The sequence below is a fragment of the Amblyomma maculatum genome, chromosome 3 (assembly GCF_055883805.1).
Source record: "Amblyomma maculatum isolate TAMU_Amacu chromosome 3, ASM5588380v1, whole genome shotgun sequence".
Taxonomy (NCBI): domain Eukaryota; kingdom Metazoa; phylum Arthropoda; class Arachnida; order Ixodida; family Ixodidae; genus Amblyomma; species Amblyomma maculatum.
In genome coordinates, this window is record NC_139346.1 from 69,444,761 (window position 1) to 69,466,564 (window position 21,804).

At 44.6% G+C, this 21,804-nt stretch overlaps 1 pseudogene; it reads left to right on the plus strand.

Moving 5' to 3' along the window:
- Positions 1–17,655: 17,655 nt before the first annotated feature.
- Positions 17,656–21,538, plus strand: LOC146194935 (uncharacterized; annotated as a pseudogene).
- The last annotated feature ends 266 nt before the right edge of the window (positions 21,539–21,804 follow it).

Genomic DNA, 21,804 nt, shown 5'->3' on the forward strand with positions numbered 1-21,804 from the left:
GTTTAAAGCAGAAGAACGAATATAACCAATGTCAAGGGGGAAAAGTAGGAATAATAAGGAATACTAAATATTAAACTTCGAAAGTAGACTAGGACGACCTAATTAATTCAACTGCACCAGAATAGGAATCAATTTATTCAGCGAGCTGAGACTGTTTGCACATTTAGTACAATTTTAGTTTTGGCACAGCTATCGAGGGTGGTGTTACAAATTCATCTTCTGGATTTAAAATGTAGGCGGCTTCTGTGGTTTCACTAGTGATATGAGGCAGATTGTTTTATGATGACTGTACATTTTTAAAGAAATGGCTCACAGGAATACTAAGGAGGGGTGGAGGCGCTTTCGGCACAGAATTCCTGGTTTCCGCTTGCAGTGTTTTGAACAATAATGGGATGCTCAGTAAGAATCGCATTGAGGCAACAGCCGGTTATACTTACGTGGACCTTTCCACAGCTCAAACAACTATGTATTGGCCTCAGCACTTTGCAAGAAACAAAAGGTGCCTGGCGCTTAGCAGTGGAGGCTGGCTCTAGCAAAGCTGAGGTGTTGACTGTGCGACAATGCTTGGATAACTTGCCAGCGCCGAGAGCACAATGCTGGCATCTGCCTTTTGCGCGATCCTTTTCAGCCGATGAGAGTATGCAGGTACGGCATCCCAGTAACCTTGGATTGGTGGTCTGAGGCTGCACTCCCCTCACTTCATTTAAGTTTTTTCCAGAGGAAGCCGTCTATTGAAATTAGCAAGTGCAGGTGCAGGTAGACTTTGAGGCTATGGCCCAGAGAGCGTGTACAATACTTCGTTAGCGCATTTGTGAAACAGGCTCACAATGCCTCTCTTAACGATCTTAAAGTGATCCGAAATGTAAGGCAACAAGGACTTGCCCCCCTTCGACTCACACCAAGAACGATAGTTTTTGCCTTCCATAGCCTTAAATCAAGCAAGCGTTAAGACCGTCCCGCGGGTAAGACATTGGTCAAAACGAGAGGCCCGAGATACTGTTGAAACTAAGAAATCACGTTTGAAGTGGCGCTAGGGAAAGTACATTGCTAACTTGGCAAGGAACTTGGATAGTTATCGATTGAACTCGTGCTATGGTCTTTCCAGTTGTGATGTATGGATGCGAGAGTTGGACTGTGAAAAAGGCTGACCGCCGAAGAATTGACGCGTTTGAATTGTGGTGCTGGCGAAGACTCTTGAGAGTTCCTTGGACTGCCAGAAGATCAAATCAGTCAATATTGTCGACCATAAACCCTGACTGCTCTTTGGAGGGTCAAATTCTAAAGTTATAGCTCAGCTACTTTGGTCATCTGATGAGAAGAGAGGAGTCGCTGGAGAAAGATTTGATGTTGGGAAAGGTTGAGGGTCGCCGGAGAAGGGGTAGGCAGCGATCGCGATGGTTAGATGGCATCCTCGAGGCACTGCAGATGAAGTTATGTGATGTTAAAAAGATAGTGAGAAACCGGAAAACGTGGCGTGATATGGTCCATAGGGTCACAAAGAGTCGGACACGACTGAACGACTGAACTGATAGCCTGCACAGCTCGACATCTCAGGAAAAACGAAGTTAAATTGCATGATATTTCTGCATTTACTCATAGAACTGCACAAGTTCTCTGTCAGTACAAGCAATGCTGTATCCGAGCCAACACACCGGAACAGCGCTCCAGCCACATCAAAAGGTTCACACGCTCGGAAATCTGATGGTGCCGGACAAAGTGACTCGCGTTCTCAGCCTGGTCCCAACATTTGCTGCCGAACCCCAGACGTTTCCTCTAGAACTACTTAGCAGTGGGAAGGGGCAATTGGTACTCCTGACTTTACGCATTCCAGCATATCCTACTGCGTTCAGATTATGTTGCGTTTCAGGTTTTGGGATAAAAGTGGGTTCATTAATTATCTCGTGCTCCATTACTCAGAAGACAATAAGTTTCGCTGTAAGTTTCAGTGAAAGACAAATGCTTTTTTGTCCTGCCTAAAGACGTCTTTAGAAAAACATGCGCTGAATTGTTTATCGTCTGTTCTCGAATAGCGTGATAAAGTTTCCCTTTCCGCGGTATAACCAAAGTCTAAGCAAGTTTGAAAGTGCCTGAATTTTAACAGACTTGTGGAAAGCATACACGCAGCAGACAAGAAACGTTTGGACGTATCTTGAGTAGCGAAGACGCGTAAATGTGTCTCTCGATTACGAATAATTGTGACTGACAAAGATACTCGACGGAAATAACTGGTGCTATTCCTTCAAACCAGATTCAAAGTTCGGACGATCGCTGATCTTTTCCTTTAGACTGATTCGAGACACATTTTTGAATTTCTAAAGTCTGGCAGGGATGTGTACTCATCCGCTTTTTGGTCAACATTAGGGACGCTTGACAAGTTCCTGATATGTCTTGAAAGTTCTAATGACGTGTTCGAGCCCGTCACATTTCAATATTGTTATGGCATCTCTTTTGAGCGGCTTCTTAAAACTGTTGACAGGTTATTTTAACTTTATTTACGCTTCTGGAGTGAAAGTAATTTTAATTTTAAAAAAAGCGGAGCATGCATGTGCTCCTGCATTGCTTCAATCATAAATGATATCCATCTGGCCCAACATGAACGACTGCTACATGAGCAGCTTTTTTGTCAGTTGCTAAAGAGCTTCGAGAGTCGTCGATGCGTACTTAATGCGTGTGGCCAGTAACGAATGTTATTTCCCTAGTGCCGTTTAGCTTGTGCCTCCCTCCTTTGAACGGTGTCTCGCGCCCTTCATATTCAGCTTTCTGGATTTAGGGACATCGAAGGCAAAATCTTTAGAGAGCACTGTAAAATCTGCACTGGAAGAATTCGAAACCATTGACGCCTCCTCGATACTCGTTTCCCCAGTTTTACGCTCTTTGCTTCTCTTTTTTTCTCTCTTACCTCTCTTGATTCTATTTCTCACTCTTTCCGGTGTTCTGGGTTACGTTCTCCGCACCGGTAAACCTCAACACGTCCACGAAGCATACAATTAAGCACCGCATCATCTGACACCGGCGGCGAGAGAGCGACTGGCGTAGGAAATGCCCGCTACCCGACGTCATGACGTCTAGCATTGCCAGGATGCGACGTGAGGTACGGGTGGCAGTGAATGAACTCCTTCCTGGAATAGACTAAGACTAGAGCGAAAGCGATGGCGGCACTCCCATATAAACCCTCTCCACTCCTTTGATAATCGTGTTCGCAGCAATGGTGGTTCTTCTCGCATACTACATGGATGGATGGGATGGAATATAGGAGCGTCCCCTTTGAAACGGGGTGGTAGCAGTAGCTGTCATGCTCAGTTTTTCTCCAGATATCTTAATTGTTGATTTAGAATGGTTAACTAAACCATCATTCTATTTATTAAATTTTGCTCCTACATTACTAACATTATGTCACTTCTCTGCTTTTAAGCCACCAATCTTCCAGCCGTTTTTTGCTAGTTTCCACCGCCGGTTTATTCACCCGGCCACTGTTATCTCTAAACCCCAGAGCTTCAGGAACAGTGATTGCGCCTGCATCAACTTCCGGATGGATACCATTGCATTCGAGTATAATATGGTCAATTCTTTCACTGGAGTTTCCACATACAGCACATGCGTCATCTCCATTGGTAAACTTCGTTTTGTAGTTTCGTGTTCTAAGGCACCCTGATCTAGCTTCAAAAAGTAGAGCACTGCCTCTTGAGTTATCAAAGAAATCTTCCTTCCTGATCTGTATTTTCAACTTTCGGTATAATTCCACACTCTGTTTTTTTTTTCCATCGAATTTATCCAATTTTTACCTTCTGTGTTTTTCACCTGTTGCTTAATGCTCTTTATTTCTCCGTCCTTGTTACTAGCATACTTACTAGTTAGTTTCCTAGTTCTTTTCCTCCATTGTGAGTCAACGCTTTTTAGGTACAGGTATTTAAATACCTTAGCTGCCCATCTGTTACTGTCCAATTTCCTCAGGCGTTCCTCATATAATATTTTACTCTGAGCTTCCCGTACTTCGAAAGATGCCCAGCCCATATCTCCCTGTACCGCCTCATTTGTAGTTTTGCCGTGGGCACCTAGTGCTAATCGTCCAACGGATCTCTGATTTGTTTCTAATGTCAACTGTACCACTGATTTTGGGCACAAAACCGCATTTCCGAAAGTAAGTCCGGGCACCATAATTCCTTTCCAAATACCCCTCAATACCTCATACCTATTGTATCCCCACAATGCCTTATGCTTCATTATCCCGGCATTCCTTCGCCCTTTGGCCTTAAGTGATTGCTCATGCTTTCCAATGTATGCCAATCCTTCGTTTACCCATACTCCCAAATATTTATATTCGGCTACTCTAGGTATTTCAAGGCCTTGTATTTTAAGACCCTGATCAGCTGAGCCGTTGAAAATCATCAGACCCGACTTAACTGCGCTGAAACTGAAGCCTAGAGCGTCCCCTTCGTCTCCGCAATACTTAACTAGAGTTTACGTACAGACAACTGCGTACAGCCAGCGCCCTCTAGTTCTAGGTACAGCAGACGAAAAGATACGAAAATATCGCAAGTACTGTTTTATCAGCATCTATATCACTTATCTTTACAACTGTACAAAAGTTAAATGTGAAATTATTTTTTATGGCTTTTAATGCTTTATAGATCTACTTTCTAGAGTTTTTTGTGCCAGTAAAGCAAAAATGAATTTGGCGTCACCATGGCGCTACACGAGTATATCGTACTTCCTCGCCGTGGTTTACATCCTCTGCTTCCTGGCGTAGAGAGAGGCGCCACCGGCGTCGCTGACGTCATGCGTGGTAGGCTGTGCCATAATGGCACCGTCAGTGGTCCCCATGACATCCGCAATGATGTGACGTCACTAAATATACGTAGCCATTTGGCGCATTTGTTTGTTCTTTTCTGCTCTTGTACGCCTTAATTATATTTGTATTTCATGAATTGTTTCTCAATAAAGGCTTCTGCTCACTCTCAAAAATTAAGTTATCTATTAAGTCCGAAACACATTAACTTCCAGTTGGCGTGATGTCAAATCTCTTCAACGACGAGATTAGATGTACAGCTATTTCTGATTTGGTTGTTGCTTCTTGGCACTAAACATAATTATATTATTGACAAAATTTCTGTTTAGCATCCTCACACCATCCTTTTTCGATTACAAGCCCTCGCCTGATCTCTACTATTACGAGAACGACACAAGACTATCCACAAGGTTTTTACGCACTACCTTGCCGACATACCCTAGTAATGCTTTCACATTAATAACCACCTGCTTTGGTGGTATTTCATTTCATTTCATTTTATTACCTTAAAGACTCTCGCGGGGTATTACATAAGGAGTGGGATGAGCACAAAAGGTACAAGGCAATGGTATCAGCCGAGACAGGGCGTCTTTCTTGGCCTAGAGATCGGCTCACTAAAATTATTAAGAGGCATTGTGAAGCTGTTTCAGCAATGTCAAAATAAAGTCCTGTGCACACTTTAAGGGCCATAGCTAAAACAAGATACTCAACTGGTTAAAGCTGACTAGCCCGAGCCACTGCTGATATCGGTAGCCGGCTCGCTCTTGAAGAAGCTATGGAAATTGAGGAGAGTGGTGTCCAAGACCGCTAACAGAAGTTTCCTGCGGTGACTTACCTGCATTCAATTTTTCACAGGCTCAAAAGTACCGGCCAGAGGGCTGGTGTCCGTGTTATGTGCTCGGCGCCTGACAAGTTTTGTTCAGCGCCGAGAGCATGAGTGTCAACCCAACTGCTTTTACCAGTGTGTTCCTACCAAGTTTCTTATATAGATATTCTAAAGACCTAAACTGAGACGCGGTGAGCTCAGCGTCCACTCGAATTCCTAGCCTTTTTAATCCCCGTCCTCGACCTCTTCCGCTTCAGTCCTCCGATCTCTACTTCATCTTTATTTTCCCGGCATCAGACTCGACCATGACTGCGGACTTGAAACGAAGAAACACCACAGTCCTTTACACTTAATGCGCTTCATGACGGGGAGGATTCTGAGAATGTCTGTGGAAGCCCGGAGACGACGGAGCGACAAAAGAAAGCCATACATCTAAGCACAGGGATCATATAATCACTGCAAAAGACTGTTCGTAATAACAACTGCGCTGAATAACGAAGTTTCAAGTGAGCCATTGGAACCATGCGAACACTTTCGCTTCAGCTCTGGCGATATTGGTAGTAGGAAGAGGCACCCCAACCTATTCTATCCACAACCTATTCAGTCTTGCAGGCGAACGGCCCTTTTCTTTAACCACGACTGCAAACTTGCTTCCCCTCCGCCCGTCTGAACCTTCCTGAACCGCTGCAGTACACGCACGCCACGTATTGTCACAGAACCGTGCAGTGATTACGAAGGGCCCATCTTATTTTGCGGCCAGTTTATGCCCTGTAGATTGTAGGCCGCGTCGGCCCCAGATCTGTTTTCCAACTTTATAGCAATGAACTGGTGTATGTCGGGTCGAACCTGAGTTTTTGAGCCGGTCGCGCGCGAGACGCTCTTTTGTGTGCTTCCGACCTGATGCCCTGAAAAGCTCCCTGTCATGGCAGAGGGGTCCCGATGTTGATAAGTTTTTCTAAGTTGCACGTTCCTGTTTCTGCTCTGGGAGCGGGTGAATGCCTTCCGAAGAAATTTTTTAACCGAGGTAGGAGATCTCCGACAGGCCATACTTACATGTCTCTCGGCTCACCCCGAGGTTAGTATGACGTAATCTAATAAGAATATTATCTAGATCGCAGAGATGCTCATCTTCGCAGCCTCATCGACCATAATGTTATCGAAGTAAACCCCACAGGCGTGGTCTTTCAGAGAACATAATTTCAGAGATATCATTACTGAGTGTGCTGTAGAAGTAGGCGGTAGGATAGTTAGAGAGCATACCGGTAAGCTGTCTAAGGAGACGAAAAATTTCATTAAGAACTTCCAATTCAACAGGTCACATATAATTGGCAGAGATATAAAAGATAATCAATAAGCGCAGAGTAACCGATATAAGCAAGTATAACATGGAGAAAATTGAGCATGCTGTAAAGAACGGGGGAACCCCTCAAGCGATGAATAAGAAATTAGTCAAAGGCAAAATTCGACGCATGCGCTAAGGGCCAAGGCGTACAACGTCATCACGAATATGGACGAGATAGTCAAAGTAGCCGAGGAGTTCTATACTGGTCTCAGCAGTAGCCAAAAGTAATCAGAACAATATTGAGATTGGCGCTATGGAAAAGCAGTCAGGCGTTCCGCAAGTGACGAAGGACGAGGTTAAGAAAGCAATAGTAACTATGAAACTGGGAAAGTAGCGGCATCAGGTAACTATCAATTTGTTGAATAACGTGGGGATATTGTGCTAGAAAAACTGGCAACCCTACAAAGTAACTGGTTTCATCGACGGTACTGAGAGCTGCTGTTTGTGAGCTCAAGGAAGCACGATAATGATGGGAGGTAATAAGTAGGAGCGACGAGATGATCATGCTGCGGTTTCATTAGGACGTTTTATTTTTCGTTTTCTTTTTTTTCTTTCCTTTGTGTCGTCATACAAGTGCTATCCATATAAGCCCGTTGTAGACAATGAGAATGATGTTAGTTAGCGCCCATATTTGCGTCCGTCTCTCGTTTTCCGTCCTTGTGGCTTCTTCGCTGTTGTGCTCAGAAACCAAGTCTTCCGGCCTGCATGGTACAAGACTTACGAGAATAAAATACTTATGCGATGCAGTGAAGACGTCTTTATGCAAGAGCGCACACACCGGTAATAGAAGACACTGAAAAGATATTCATCTGATCACAATAAACTGAAATAGGCTGTGATCGGGACGTATACTCAGGCTTCCTCGACGAGTTCTGCAGTGCATCTTCTTAAGCGAACATGTGAGAGCAGAAACCTGCAACATTGTTTCCTGGAGACACATCGGATAATGAAAACAAACTGGCAGAGGCCGAAGTGAAAAGTGAAGAGCAAGAGCTCACCTGCGGAATTACTAAGCAGACGCAAAAAGAGAATCCTTTGCCCTTCAAGCGCTTGTCCAGTATGCACAGTAGCAGAAGGGAGAAAATGAATCATTGGCAGCTTGGAAAACTAACCTTTCCTACCCAAGCACTAAAGGAAACGAAGGCCACTGCGCCGAGAGGAACACATCAGATGTTACTAAGGAGAGTGCGGAGAAAATAACACGCTGAACTATTGGTGTAGTCACAGCTGTGCACGTAAAACACTCCTCAGTAAAAATATTGTATAGAGGCAATAACCTCACATTTTCTTACCCAATCTCAGTGAATTCCCATAAGATATCACGCGTTACAACAACGACTTGAAGCTTTCCGCGTGTCAGCAGATGTCTGAAATGTTTTTCACCCCAATGCATGGAGCATGTTCGATGTTACCCATGAGCCTGCAATGTGCACGAGGTAGAGGAAAACGAGGTGCTGGAATTGAAGTGCACGACAGAAATTGAGCGCCATCTGAGGGCACACTAACAAAAACGATATTGACAACCAGTGTTTTGGTACTGAAGAGGCGGTCTGGTGTCTGCCCTACTTCTTCTGAAAGGGGAGTAGGAATAGCTACTGTACAAATTACGAAAGGTTAAAAAAGGCCAATCGTATGCAAAATATGAAGTAATAAATATGCAGATAAATTGGGGGGGCGGGGGGACGTGTTATGGCTTCAACTTAGTATCAGATCAGAACCTGTTTTGAACATCGTTATGCATAGTTTGACAGTTTGATTTATTTCAAACTCAAGCTTCGTATTGAGGGTGGTTCTAATAGGCCCTTTAACGCTGCATTTTGAATCCGCGATATTTGTTTCATATTCTTCAAGTTAGGTATCGGGGGCAGGTTGACAATGTCTGATACGTGACATACTATACATTTTGTCTGAAATTATGTAAAAATAGAGCGCACATTGCAGGTGATTTTGTTGTCTCCAACGCGCATTACTCAAAATCAGAGCAATATATTGAAATATATTTGCCTTGAAACCGCGATAGATATATTTTTTCGATGATAAAATTGCTGAAGGATTTGCGGACCAGAGCTCGTCTATTCGAATTGGAAAGTGGAAATCTATGATTTAGAGTTTGAAGCAACGCGTCGTCGATGAAGCGTTTGAAGCTTCAAGAAGATTCCCCTCCCGGCGAGACAAACCGCAACAAGACAGAATTGACAGAATATAAGTGAAGCTTGACTTTCTTTTGTGTTCATGAGTGTGAGATAATATAAAAATATTTAGTGAGAGGGTATAAAGCTCATTCCGTTGAATTGACGTCGTCGTGAGAGGAATTGTTCGAAACGGTGGAGTATCGTTCCAAAGTGTAAAAAAATTCTAATCGACTGAGAGGACATATATGATGTCACCACCACATATCCTTAGTGGGAATTTCAAATGGTCCAGATTAAAACAATTAAAAATGCAATTATGAAACGAAACTACACGCTCTTTCCTCTCCCTTAAGGTGAACCATAAGTGGCCTAATGATGGTTTGAGGGAATAATTTAAATATGGAAGAAAAACAATCACATACCATTGGTGAGATGCAATCCTACACCGTCCGTTTGTCGCATCGGGTGCTCTACTAACTAAGCTATGGTGAGAACTTCTTAACTATATATTTTCTTGATATTTGTGTTGCGTGTAACTGATCCTTGAAATTGCGCACCAACCCCACCCTGGTCTTTAGTGGTAGATGGCGTAAGTGCTTAAATACCGCAATTACAATTTCAACGTGGGCGAAATCTAACAGGCAGGGGGCGAGCGGCGTTCTTAATTTGTATTCCGTCTTGCGCTACCTATGATATGAAGGCTTTCAAAGTTGAGGTCCTCTTTGGAATTATCATCAAACAAATATATATGAAAGAGAGGGTTTGTTTGACATGCATACGTGGTTATAATGCATGTTATTTGAGGTGCAAAACGCTTTCATTGTATTCATAGCACATCAATTTGGTTTGGTTTATGAGTTTTACCATCTGAAGCGACTGAGGCTATTAGAGACGCTGTGAGGAAGAGTCAGGGAATCGCACTGACATCGCACTCCAAACGGGTGGCCTGCTTATCGCCTACATCGAAAAGCGGGCACCGCGGCCGGGATTCGATTTCGCATCCTTGTACAGTAGTCGAGCGACCTTACCACTGAGCCACCGCGGCGGGGCGATATGTCATTTTAAGTAGCCACATATTTTAGGACAACGGACTACTCGTGCCTCAAATGGCGTAAATTGTGCATCGTAATTAAGGGAGTGTGTAAATAGCCTGAGTCGCTTTGGGGCGTTAAACCCCAAATACAAAACCAAACCAAATTTGCGGGCCAACATGGCCTTGTTGATGATGGATAGTATATCTGAGCTATACACCCTGGCAAGTGCCTTATTGGGTGGGGTGAAAGAAAGTTAACGCGTGAAGCCAATGCCAATTTTTGGTTTCCAAGTCGATAAGAACGCGGTCAAGCCTTGAAAATTACGGCGCATTAGTCGATGGTGCTACATTCCTCCAAAAAGGTCTCACGGGATATGGCAAAATTGTGCTTGGTGTGCAGTGTAGGGTGAAGATATTCGCCTCTGAGTGACGATTGACATCGTGTATGAAAAGGAGAACATAATTTAGGGCTGAAAAGCCTATCCTAAACCAGGTATGTATAATGGGAAATGTTGCTCTTCCTGGTCGTAACTCTAGAAGGGAGTCTCCAGGGACGCGAAGTAAGCGAGATGCGTCGCGGAGATGCGGGGATGGAGGATTGGGGGACGGACTATTGGGCTTGAGTATTAGGAAGACCTCGGCATGATTTAACTGCACAGGAAGGTGGCCTTCAAATCGAAGTCATTGTTGACACAGGTGATGATCCCTTGGATGCCATCAGTGATAACGCTGTGCATGACAGAAAATTAATTATTCCATCTTTGAGATATTGTTCCAGAGTGAGGAGCAGGAGGTCGCATAACCTCATTCGTATATGAGTTGGGCGCCAATGTCTGGGTTCTGAAGGGAGCCACGGTTGGTACAGTAGTGGCCATAGTTTAGGAGTGCCACCATATACTGAGTGAGGAAAGCAATTAGCAATCTCGATTATTATCCCAGAAAGTGAGCACAGTGTTTTTTAGTTTAACTAGAGATATTTTCATGGCACTGGTGAAGGCAGACTCCAGAGAATGGAACAAAACGCCCGATCATGGCGTTACACCACAGGAACTAGTTTGGAACAGAAAGCTCGGTGACGAATACGTGTAAATAAGTTTTAAATTTTTAATTGGTGCATTATCGTCTTTACAATTTTTTGTGATTATTTTAGAAAAATAGCATTTTGCCTTTTTTGAACTATGCTTTTTCAAAATTCAGAATTTTTGGCTCCTTTAACTACATAACTTAGTTTACGTACCTTTTAAAGTGAAAACAACTGTTACGACGTTTATTTACACAGATGGTAGAATACGCTGGAGATTAGCACACCACAGCGGACAGACCCAGCTTCCTTGTCCTTTCTGCTTATTCCGCCAAACCTCATCTTCCTTCAATAAGGACCGCGGGAAGTGCGTGACACTGCCCCCTTCGCAGACGATGCCCGCCGGGCGAGTCAAGGTTCGTCACGTTGATAGAAGGGCTTCATGCGGGCCACGTGGACTACTTGAGTCTTCCGAGAACGACGCCCTTGGGTGGTCACGCGAGAGACTACAAAGTTTACTGCGCTGAGGCGTTCCAATACAACGAAAGGGCCAGTATAGTAGTGCAACAGTTTCTGGCACAAGCCGCGCTTACGTAACGGCGTCCAAAGCCACACCAAGTCACCAGGGGCATAACTAACATCCTGATGACGCTTGTCGTAGCGTTGCTTGTAGCGTTCCTGTGAGGCTAGAGTGCGAAGTCTAGCGAGTCGACGAGCTTCTTCAGCCAAAGAGAGAGTATGCGCTAGTGAAGTTTGAGCAGGGAGTGAGAAAGGCAGAAACGTGTCCAAAGTGCTTCGTGGAGGTCGTGCATAGAGAAGAAGAAACGGACTGTAGCCTGTCGTTTCGTGCTTAGCAGTGTTAAATGCGTATGTTATAAACGGAAGGACTTCATCCCAGTTTTTGTGGCGGGAGTCGACATACATTGCGAGCATATTGCTAAGCGTCCGATTGGTGCGTTCTGTAAGACCATTTGTTTGTGGGTGGTAAGGAGTTGAATGGCGAAAATGGGATGAGCAGAGGCGAAGAAGTTCTTCTACAACTTCTGCCGTAAACTGTCGGCAGAAGTTCCTCAAACGCAATTGCCACCTTTTATATTATTTGCATTTCACAGAAGGTACCACGTAGCAAACATACTTCCGAAATGTTGTCTTTAACACTGCCACGTAAGATAGTTAAATATTTTGCCCGCTAAAGCTTGCAGATCAATTTGAGGTTCTGTGGTTAATAAAATCAGACCAGACAGTTGAATGAGTCCAACACATTAACCTGCATTTGCCTGTAGGTGAAGGAATGAATTAACTAGAATGCCTGTGAAGTTTAAAAGGCCGTTTGAAGAAGAGTCTACATTTTTCGTAATGTTTAAGACGGTATCTCAGTAAGTGACACGCGTTTCGCCCCCACTGAATTTTATTGCTAGAGGTAACAAGGAGAAATATGCCCGTGCAGCACAGATATCAGATTCATAAGTTTTACTTTATATCTAATGAATTTTTAATGCAAGAATTGTTTTTTTTATTTTTTTTTGTGTGTGCTGAGTGTGTAAATTGCTCCACTTTCTTTGAAATGCAAGTTTATTTTAAATTTACACCTGTCCAGCACTCTGCAATGCAGTGACTTCTTCAATATTGCAGAAGGTTCATATAGGGCCCCTGAAATGCCACCTCCGGTAATATTGTAATATACAAAATCTGTAGAGGTGTGACCTGCGAATATTCGAGCCAAATTTGGAAGCTTTGCGTGGAGCTAATAATTTAAGAATATTTATTTAAAAAGTGCTTCTGGTGAGCACTCGCAGCTTATTGGGGGGTCGTGTGTTGGAGCACTGTCGTGGCTTGTTTTTTTCATCTCCTGCTTGAGCGCCTACGTGCATTGAGTTTGGGGGACAGGAGAAGCACCATTTTCGAACGCTGATATATTCAGTGTGAGTAATAGAGCTTCAAAGGTTTAGCATTGCAAAGTGAACTCATGGGTCAACTATCGGACATGCGTGTTTTTTAACTTTTAGTAAATAAAGTTTCATGTGCTCTTCAAGATCATATTTATTGAAAATGTTTCCGTTTATTTTCCATTTTGTTAATTCACTATTGCATGCTGTCTGATACTGCAAAATGTGCATTGGAAACACGTTTTTATTCTCCAACTGGAGAGCCAAAATATAGTTTTGAATTCCACGAATACTCAGTTTAAGGGACAGGTATGGAGTGAGGTTGCATTATTGCGAGTTCAGAAACTACTTCCTAATAGCCTCAGCCAGGGCTACATTTCCAACATCAGGAATTAAAGCGATGCCACGGGACATAGGTTTTTACCGCATACCTGCGACCCGCTTTTTTCATCTCTCATAAAGCTGTTTGCTGACTCACTCGACAAGGCTGCATTCGTACTGACTCAGCCGTAAATGATCGGTATGCGATGCAAGGAAAAAAAATTGCAGCATGCTTCTAGTTCGTGTGGCAGACCCATAGCGTGGTATTCTCTGCGACTCAAATTGTAGCGCGCATTATCAAACCTCTTGAATTACTGTCCTTCACAGCACTTTCCTGTCATTCGCAATGCACACACTGTCTTACCACTCGTAATGATATTACTCTGCTTCGCTCGTTTTTGCCTTTAAAATGGCACGCAAGTTCCATTGGCCGTTGGGCGCTTGACACGACTAGCTCGCATGCATGGGCATGAAACGCGTTCCAATTAGGTTTGGACATTTTACGTTTTCACTAGATGTTCGCCAGTTCCAAGGTTTCCTAGTTTCCAAGTGCATACGTTTGGAATGAGCTTGGGGTACACTTTCGAAATCCGGCGTTGAGCCTTCGCGGCTCACTGTTTCGATTTGTGTTTGAAGTTGGTAAGAGAGAACGGCATGAAATGCACCGCGCATGAAAATTCGAACTAAACACACCTGATGGTCGTGGCGTCGACGATAAATAGGCACCTATGTGATATGACGAGAATTGGCATTTATATATTGAACAAGAGGCTTAAAATGACACCGCATTTTTTTCTACATAAAACTACATGGACGATTTATCATCCCTTAGACGTGCACCTATTCACCATACCACATTGCCTCTGGGAATATGCATTAGTAGATGACTGTGGAAACCTTTTTTTCTGCAAAGATTCACTCAGCACGATGGAGACTCATGTAAGAGAAACATGCCCCAATAAGATCGAAACGGAATAGAAATCTATTTAGATGTGCACTCTACTGTTTACTTCTAGTGTGTTCTTGCTAAACTGTGCCATATAGTTCAACATGCCGATTTGCATTGTTGTACTCATAGTCTTTACAATGTTCCTGTCTATCAAAGATAGCTTCAATATAATACACAGTGCGCCTAAAATAAAGTACCTATTAGCGTATGTAATCGCTTCTCACGAGATTTTTCTTGACTTCGAATCCGCCTCTCCTCTTTGGCCTGTTTTTCGTTTGCTGCTAGCTCCATCTTCCAAAGTCATTCTAAATCACCGTGATATACAAAACGGTGAGGAACTTTGGAAGCCGTAAAAAAAGCGCTGGTGCTAAAACTTCTGTTTTCTTTATTGAAGTAGCAGGGGGCGCAGTAGTTGAGGGTGCAGTGTTTTCCCTGAATTCGGTTGCAGATATATAGGTCCCAATATGTATTTAATATCAGTGTCTTAATGCACACCTACAGTCACGGGGGGACTTCAATAAGTGCGGGCTCCGAAGAAGGGCCACGCAACTGACGAATCTGGCTGGCCTCGCGCAGTTTATTGTGAGAATTTAACAATGTGTTTGCACCATATTCCAAGCAGCTTGGGTTACGAGTACGTTACAGGTGTGAGACCACATGATAAGACTGCGCGCGCTGTTTTAAATTATACAGGAGGGCTGTCTCGTAACTGGACTGATACCTGCGTCCAAATTCATTTTGCTGAACCTTCATTATATAACCCATAGTCATGGTACAGCCTACTCGGGCGAGCTCGTTTGGTGAATTTCTGGTTGGTTATGGTCATCATAGGGTCGCTGCATCACACATATATAAGCCGGGAGAAAACTGCAATTCACTCAGCGGACGGAATACCATTTTAACATTTTCAAAACCATTGTTCTCCTATTCCTCCTCGCGCAGCTTTGGGAGGAGTGTGGCCGGTAGTTCACCCCGCAGCTTCATCAGCAGCACTCAGCGGACGGAAGGCAATCTTAACAGTTTCAAAAATATTGTCCTCCTATTCCTACTAGCGCAGCTTTGCGAGGAGTGCTGTAGGTAGTTCACCCCGCAGCTCCATTAGCAGCTGTGTGCAGGCGACGGCACCCGGCCAACAACAACAATCAGTTGACACAAATACCCCCAAGCCTTCTTATTAACAACAAGAAAAAAAAACGATAATTGGGGTAATGTATAAGAGATATCACGATCGGAAACAGGCGCACATTCAAGAGTGATAACAGTAGACAGTAGCAAAATAAGAGAGGGGGAACATAGGCTCCTTGTGTCTGCCTGAGGTGCCTACCCTTTCAGTGGACGAGGCACCGCGAGTGAGGTGAGTAATCCGTCCACTAACGGACTCATAACATTCATTCATCGGTACTGTTCTCTCTTAACAATCACTGCAGCCTAATTATGAAGCACATGTATGCTTAGTTAATTTGCTATATTTGCTGCAAGGCGATGTAGTAACATACATATTTTCGCTGGTGCATAAGTGTTTATATAGAGAACTCAAAGTCTGCTTTATTACATACCCCTGCTGCTTAAGGCTAGAAGCACTAGCGGCCTTAACTTCACAAGTGGAAGAATAGGTGAATAAGGATGGGAGGGGAGGCACAGTCTCCAAGCCAACGCGCCTACAAGTGGGCTTGGTTTCCTATCAGCATTCTTTTCAAAAGCGGTCAAGAACTCTTCATTGTCAGCATGTATTCTCGGCAGTGCCGCAGCTTTTCGTGCGCACGAGTTTCGCGATAAACAGCTAAGAAATAGTTATTTAGGCGAGAAGAAGCCGCCTTCGTAGCGGCGAGGGTCGCACGCTCCGGCGCTTGCAATGGAGTCGCCGACTCCACTGGCGGGACTTTTTTTTTTCCGCGAAGGTCGTAGCGTCCGTCGTCAGTGGGCTGAATGAAGTATCCGTGCTTCCTGATTGTTCTTGCTTGTAAGTTACACAAATGCTTGAAGAGCACTCCACATTGTCACGTTAATTGTTGGTGCTCTAACTTTGCGGTGCAGTGAGTATCAGCGAAACACTCAAGGGCTCAGTTCATTCACACAGTATATAGTATCGTAAAGCAATGATAACAGCAATATAGGAAAGGCTATGATTAGGAGAGACGCCAAGAAGACGAGATATTTGTCATGGAAAGAGCTATTCGAAACGCAAAGAGATCAAGCCGATCTGCTATCGAGAACAAGTGGTCAGTAAAGAGAGCATTCGCTGAAGGTTATCAGGATCTCTTCGGTAATCTAAGGCCAGTTAAAGAAAGTTTCGAAAATGATTCCTTTGTCGTATGCCGGTATTGGTGGAAGGGGTTAAAATACGTCCCTAAGCACTGGTAAGTCTACGCGAAATAGAGGTTCCCATTCAAGATTTAGGCTCAGGAAAATCACATGGACGTGATGGTTCGGGTGCGGCCCGTTTTATAATGCTTTCAAAAACTACGTGGCGATTGTTTTACTCACCGTTTTATTCACGTGATGTGAAAAATTGAAGGGCACTTAATTGTCGCCTTAGGAGTTCAACGCTATAGCGTTAGCGGGGCTCGTTTGCGAGACTCGTTCGCATCGCCTTCTCATGCTCTTCAGCCTTACAACGACATACTTTTTATGACACACCACTCCTTTATCTGTCCACAGTATGTTTTTTTATTCGAGGTGTTTGCTACCACCCATAGTGAAAAGCGATGATGTTTTTTATTTTTGTGTTGGGTGAATAAAACTTGGAGGACGCTTAAGTTTCGCCTTTAAGAATGGAATGCGATAGCGTTATCCCGCCCCGTTCACACCGTCTACTCATTTACTTGTCGCGCTTTTGAGTGACACAAAGATGTAGTTCACAAGATACAACACTCGTTAACTTGTCCAAAGCATGACTGCTTGATAATTACTTGTTCTCAAACGTGATTCTGGGACGTAGAAGCGATGCCAGCTGCCTTGCCGAAACGCGCGGGACTCAAATTGCAGTCGTAGTTCGTCGGCAACGTCGGCGCGATGAAGATCTCGGACGCCATGTCTTGCCTATCTTATTCAATGCGCCACACGCATGATGGCGCTACGTGCACGCCAAGCGTAGAGGAAGTACAGCGGAAAAGCAATTTTCCACCTGCTTAACTGCGTGTTCTGCAATTCTGTAACTTACATGCTCATCATTATTATTATACGCCACAATACACTTATCTAAGGGACATTTCTGACACACCACCGCAATCAATAGACACGCCTTTGTCCATTTCATACCATCTAGCTGACGTGGCATGAAATGGACAAACCATCATAAGATCTAGCTGGCGTGGCCGAGAGAACGACGAAGACGCCGTACCTTGTGGTAACGTTTCACGATGCTCTCCGCTACAAGGGTTCAATCAGCCTCTGGCCGAGGTACTGCTCAGGTTAATGCCAGCAGTGATTACCGTGTTGTGCTTCCCCGTTTCCCAACTGGTAAGCTTGTCGTCGACTCTGTTTTTCTGCATGCTTACCTCGCCGGTCGCCCCTACCGTACACAAGACTTCAGAGACGCCCTTCGGGACGCGGTGGATTTGGAGGAAATAAGCTCTATCGGACAATTTCAAATGTGACATGTCTGGATGGTCACATGTAAATCGGCGCACTCTACAGCAAAACTAGTCTCATGTGGAGATTTATTGGTTAAGAACCGTCGCTGTGTTGTTGTGGATCCAGAACCAAAGGAGATAAAGGCGAAACTTCTCTGGCTGCCTGAACGCTTGGACGACTCCTTTATTCATGAAGCTCGACAAGCTTATGGCAAAGTCACCTCGATTTTGAGGGAAAACTGGAAAGTTGCCGATATGGAACAGATGAACACCCTCAGCCGAGATGTGACTTTGACTCTTGCCGAAGGTGTTAGTGTTGGTGACGTTCCACATCCGCTCACTGTGTGTGGAGTGCAGAGCCTCGTTTTGATACCTGGCCGACCACCTCTCTGCCTACGCTGCACCCATGTAGGACACATTCGTCGCCACTGCCGTACACCGCGTTGCGAAGATTGCCGGCGTTTCGGCCACACAGCGGAGGAGTGTGTGGTTACATACGCGGACTAGCTTCGGCACCGAGTTTGGCCTCTTGACGAAGCATTACGGAAGCACATAATGGACGCGTCTGAGATAATTGATGCGTCTGGCAACCTTCCTGTCGGCGTTGTGGCCGAATCCTCAAATGCTACTCCACAGGATACTGAGGAACAAAATACTGCTCATGCGTCCGAGGGTAATGGGAACAACTCAGCGTCTCAGGCCTTGGACGAGATCTCGTGTCAAGCTTTCGACAAGGAGCCAACCGCTGACGATCCACCACTCGTTCCCGAACACCTAGCGAGTGCCACCGCAGATATTGTGACCCCTGTGGCCCTTGCTGTGCAACAACATCCAGACCAGGGCCCAGTTCCTGTGGCTGACGGGCTCGCGGCTGCCGACGAGCCAGTCTTGAAATGCCGTGCATCATGTGCCTCCGAGTCCAGTGAGAAGGACGATCAAGCTGGCAACAAGCATCGTCGTCGCGCTCGAGCGTCTAAGCACAAAGGGAAGTGCCGGCGTTCGCGGTCGAGGAGGCCTGGCGGTGGTTCGGAGGCAGCTTCGCCGTCTTTCGAAAGGCAAATGGAATTGTAGGCAAAACTATGTGCTGTCATCATGGAGGTCTCTGAAGAAATAGTGCTTGCAAATCTCAATGTACGGGGTCTTAGGTCTCGCCAGAGACAGATGAAACTTCGCCGACTTTTGCACAGCAGGCGTCTAGATATTGTGGCAGTCCAAGAGACGAAGATAGAGAGAGAGGAGGAAACCGAGAAGGCTCTACAGCCCTTTTTGGCAGATTTTAATGTCATTGTTGCGCATGCTGTGGGATTGTCGGCAGGATTGTTTTCTGTTTCTGCGAAAGACGCTGCCTTGTTCTGGCCTAACTTATAATATCAACGCCGAGGGTCGGTTGATATGCTGCGATCTTCTACTCTTTATGAAGCCATGGCGGATAATTAATGTTTATGCTTTTAATACTGTGACACAGGGCATAAGTTGTTTTGAACACATAGCCAGCTTGACTGTGACCGACATCTTGTGCTAATGGGCGACTTCAACTATGTTTGAAACCCCATAGATTGTTCTAGTCCAGACGCACGCAGTGACAGGAGTGGGGAACTTTTGTTCCGTGTTACAGAAGATGCGGGACTGGTTGATACAGGGGCGTCCTGCCGTGCTTTTAGATCATTTACCCACATTCAGGGGCATTCTCATGCTCATCTAGACCGGATCTATGCATCTTGTACATTATTTTCTCGCTGGCGTGTTTGTGAAACTATACCGGTTTCGTTTCCCGGTCATAGCATGGTAGTAGCCCGGCTCGATGGCAATGACCATTCAAAGTTTAGGCCGCAGTAGGAAATTTGGAAGTTAAACTCATCGCTGGTAAATGACTAAGAATTTATCATTAGTGTACGCTCACAGCTCCAATCATGGTTTTTCCAGAAATATACCATTGTTCTCCGCTTGGGAAATGTTCAAGCAGGAAGTACGTGCGATAGCAATTAAACTTGCTTCAATATAAACGTTTCTACAGGAAACATCAGGAGGAGACACTTAACAGAAAACTGTGTGACCTGTATAAGCTAGAATGTGAATCCCCTGGATCATATACGGACGAAATTGCTAGTGTCAAAAAGGCTTGATGCGGAACGATACAACGATACAGGGGTGCCTTATTCGATCTGGTGTCAAGCGTGCTCTGCACTGCAAACGGCCGATGCGGCAAGCTTTGCTTGATGAACGTCATCATGCGACTGCAAAGCTGATTCCGGGATTAATGCGTAATGGCACATTGGTTACGAGTACGAAGGAGGTTACATCCGCATTCGTGGATTATCACTCAATGTTGTTTAGTGCCACTCCTCCTGTAAGAAATTCTGATATTATCTCGCGTTTCATATCCCTGGTGACCCCTTTATCAGAATATGATAGTTCTGTAATTAGTAGCTCTTTCACGCAGCAAGAGGTAGAAGTGGCAATTGATCAATTACCTCTATTAAGAACGCCTGGTCCTGATGGCATTTCCTCTGAATTTTACAAAGCTTTTAAAACTGTTCTTGCTCCTATCCGGCTAAATGTCTTCGTGATAAGTTTTGATCTAGAAGCCTTTCCCGAGACTTTTACAAAGTGCCACTGAGTCCTAATTCCAAAGAGTACTGATGAAGAAACATTACGTGCAGTGGAAGGCTATAGACCAATCACACTGGCAAATGTGGATTACAAGATTTTCACCAAAATTTTATCAAATCGCCTACAGTTTGCAATGTCGGTTCACATTGGCCCTCACCAGACGTGCGGCTGAGGGGCCGAGCCATACAAAGTAATGTACATATTGCGCGCACAATCCTCGAATCGTGCTCCTGCTCTCATGATCAGGTTGCTTTACTTCAGGTCGACCTCGCAAAAGCATTTGATCGAGTTCGTCATTCTTTCCTGTTTTCTCTTCTGGAACGAGCGAACGTTGGTTCTGTTGTACTGAAGGGGGTGCCACTTTGCTATAGAAATTGTTCGACTCGCCTAATTGTAAATGGTCACCTAGCAAGCCCCGTACCAATCAACTCTTCTGTGAAGTAAGGCTGTCCGATGTCTCCGCTGCTTTTCGCTCTTTACTTGGAGCCACTTTGTCAGAGTGTTTTACATAGCAGTAGTATCCATGGCTTCCCTCTCTTTGGAAATGAGGTTAAAGTGCTTGCATATGCGGATGATCTTGCGTTTTTCTGCACTGACAAACCAAGCATAAAAAAAAATTATATCCAGCATAGAAGAATTTGGCGTTGTCTTTGGTGCTCAGATGAATCACTCCAACAGTTCCGGCCTTTGGTTTGGTTCGTGGGGCTCAACACCACCCCTATATGCAGGCGTTGAATGGTCATGCGTGCCCCCAAATATCTAGGCGTTCCACTGCATGCATTTAAGTCAAGTTCAAATTACTGGAAAGAGCGCGTTCCAGTAGTCCAGCGTTATGCTAATACACTTGTGCCCTATCGGCTTTCAATATTCGGTCGGGCTCAGGCCTGCAACATGTTTTTGGCGACAAAACTTTATTATGTGCTTCAGGTCCTCCACTGTGCTAGGCATGACATCCAGCGTTTTCACCGAATATTTGCGACGTTTATTTGGTCACCCAATTTTGAACTGATTCGACGTGATAACCTATTCGAACCTCTTTGTGCAGGGGGGCTCGGCTTAGTGCAATCTGTATGTAAGGCTGTTAGTTGCCCGTTTCTTCTTTTTTCGTGATTGTTCACAACCGCTTATTAGAGCATTCCTACAAGTTAATTTCATGAATCTGCTTCCCAACTTAGTGGTTTCTTCAGATTTTACTGACCGCCCGCAGTTACTAGGATTTATGCAGGAAGTTTATGCTTCAGTGAGGTTTTTGACAGTACGATTCTCGAATGAGTACTTATATTCTGTTTCGCGCGAGATACTATACAAGGATTTGGTAGCAATGCT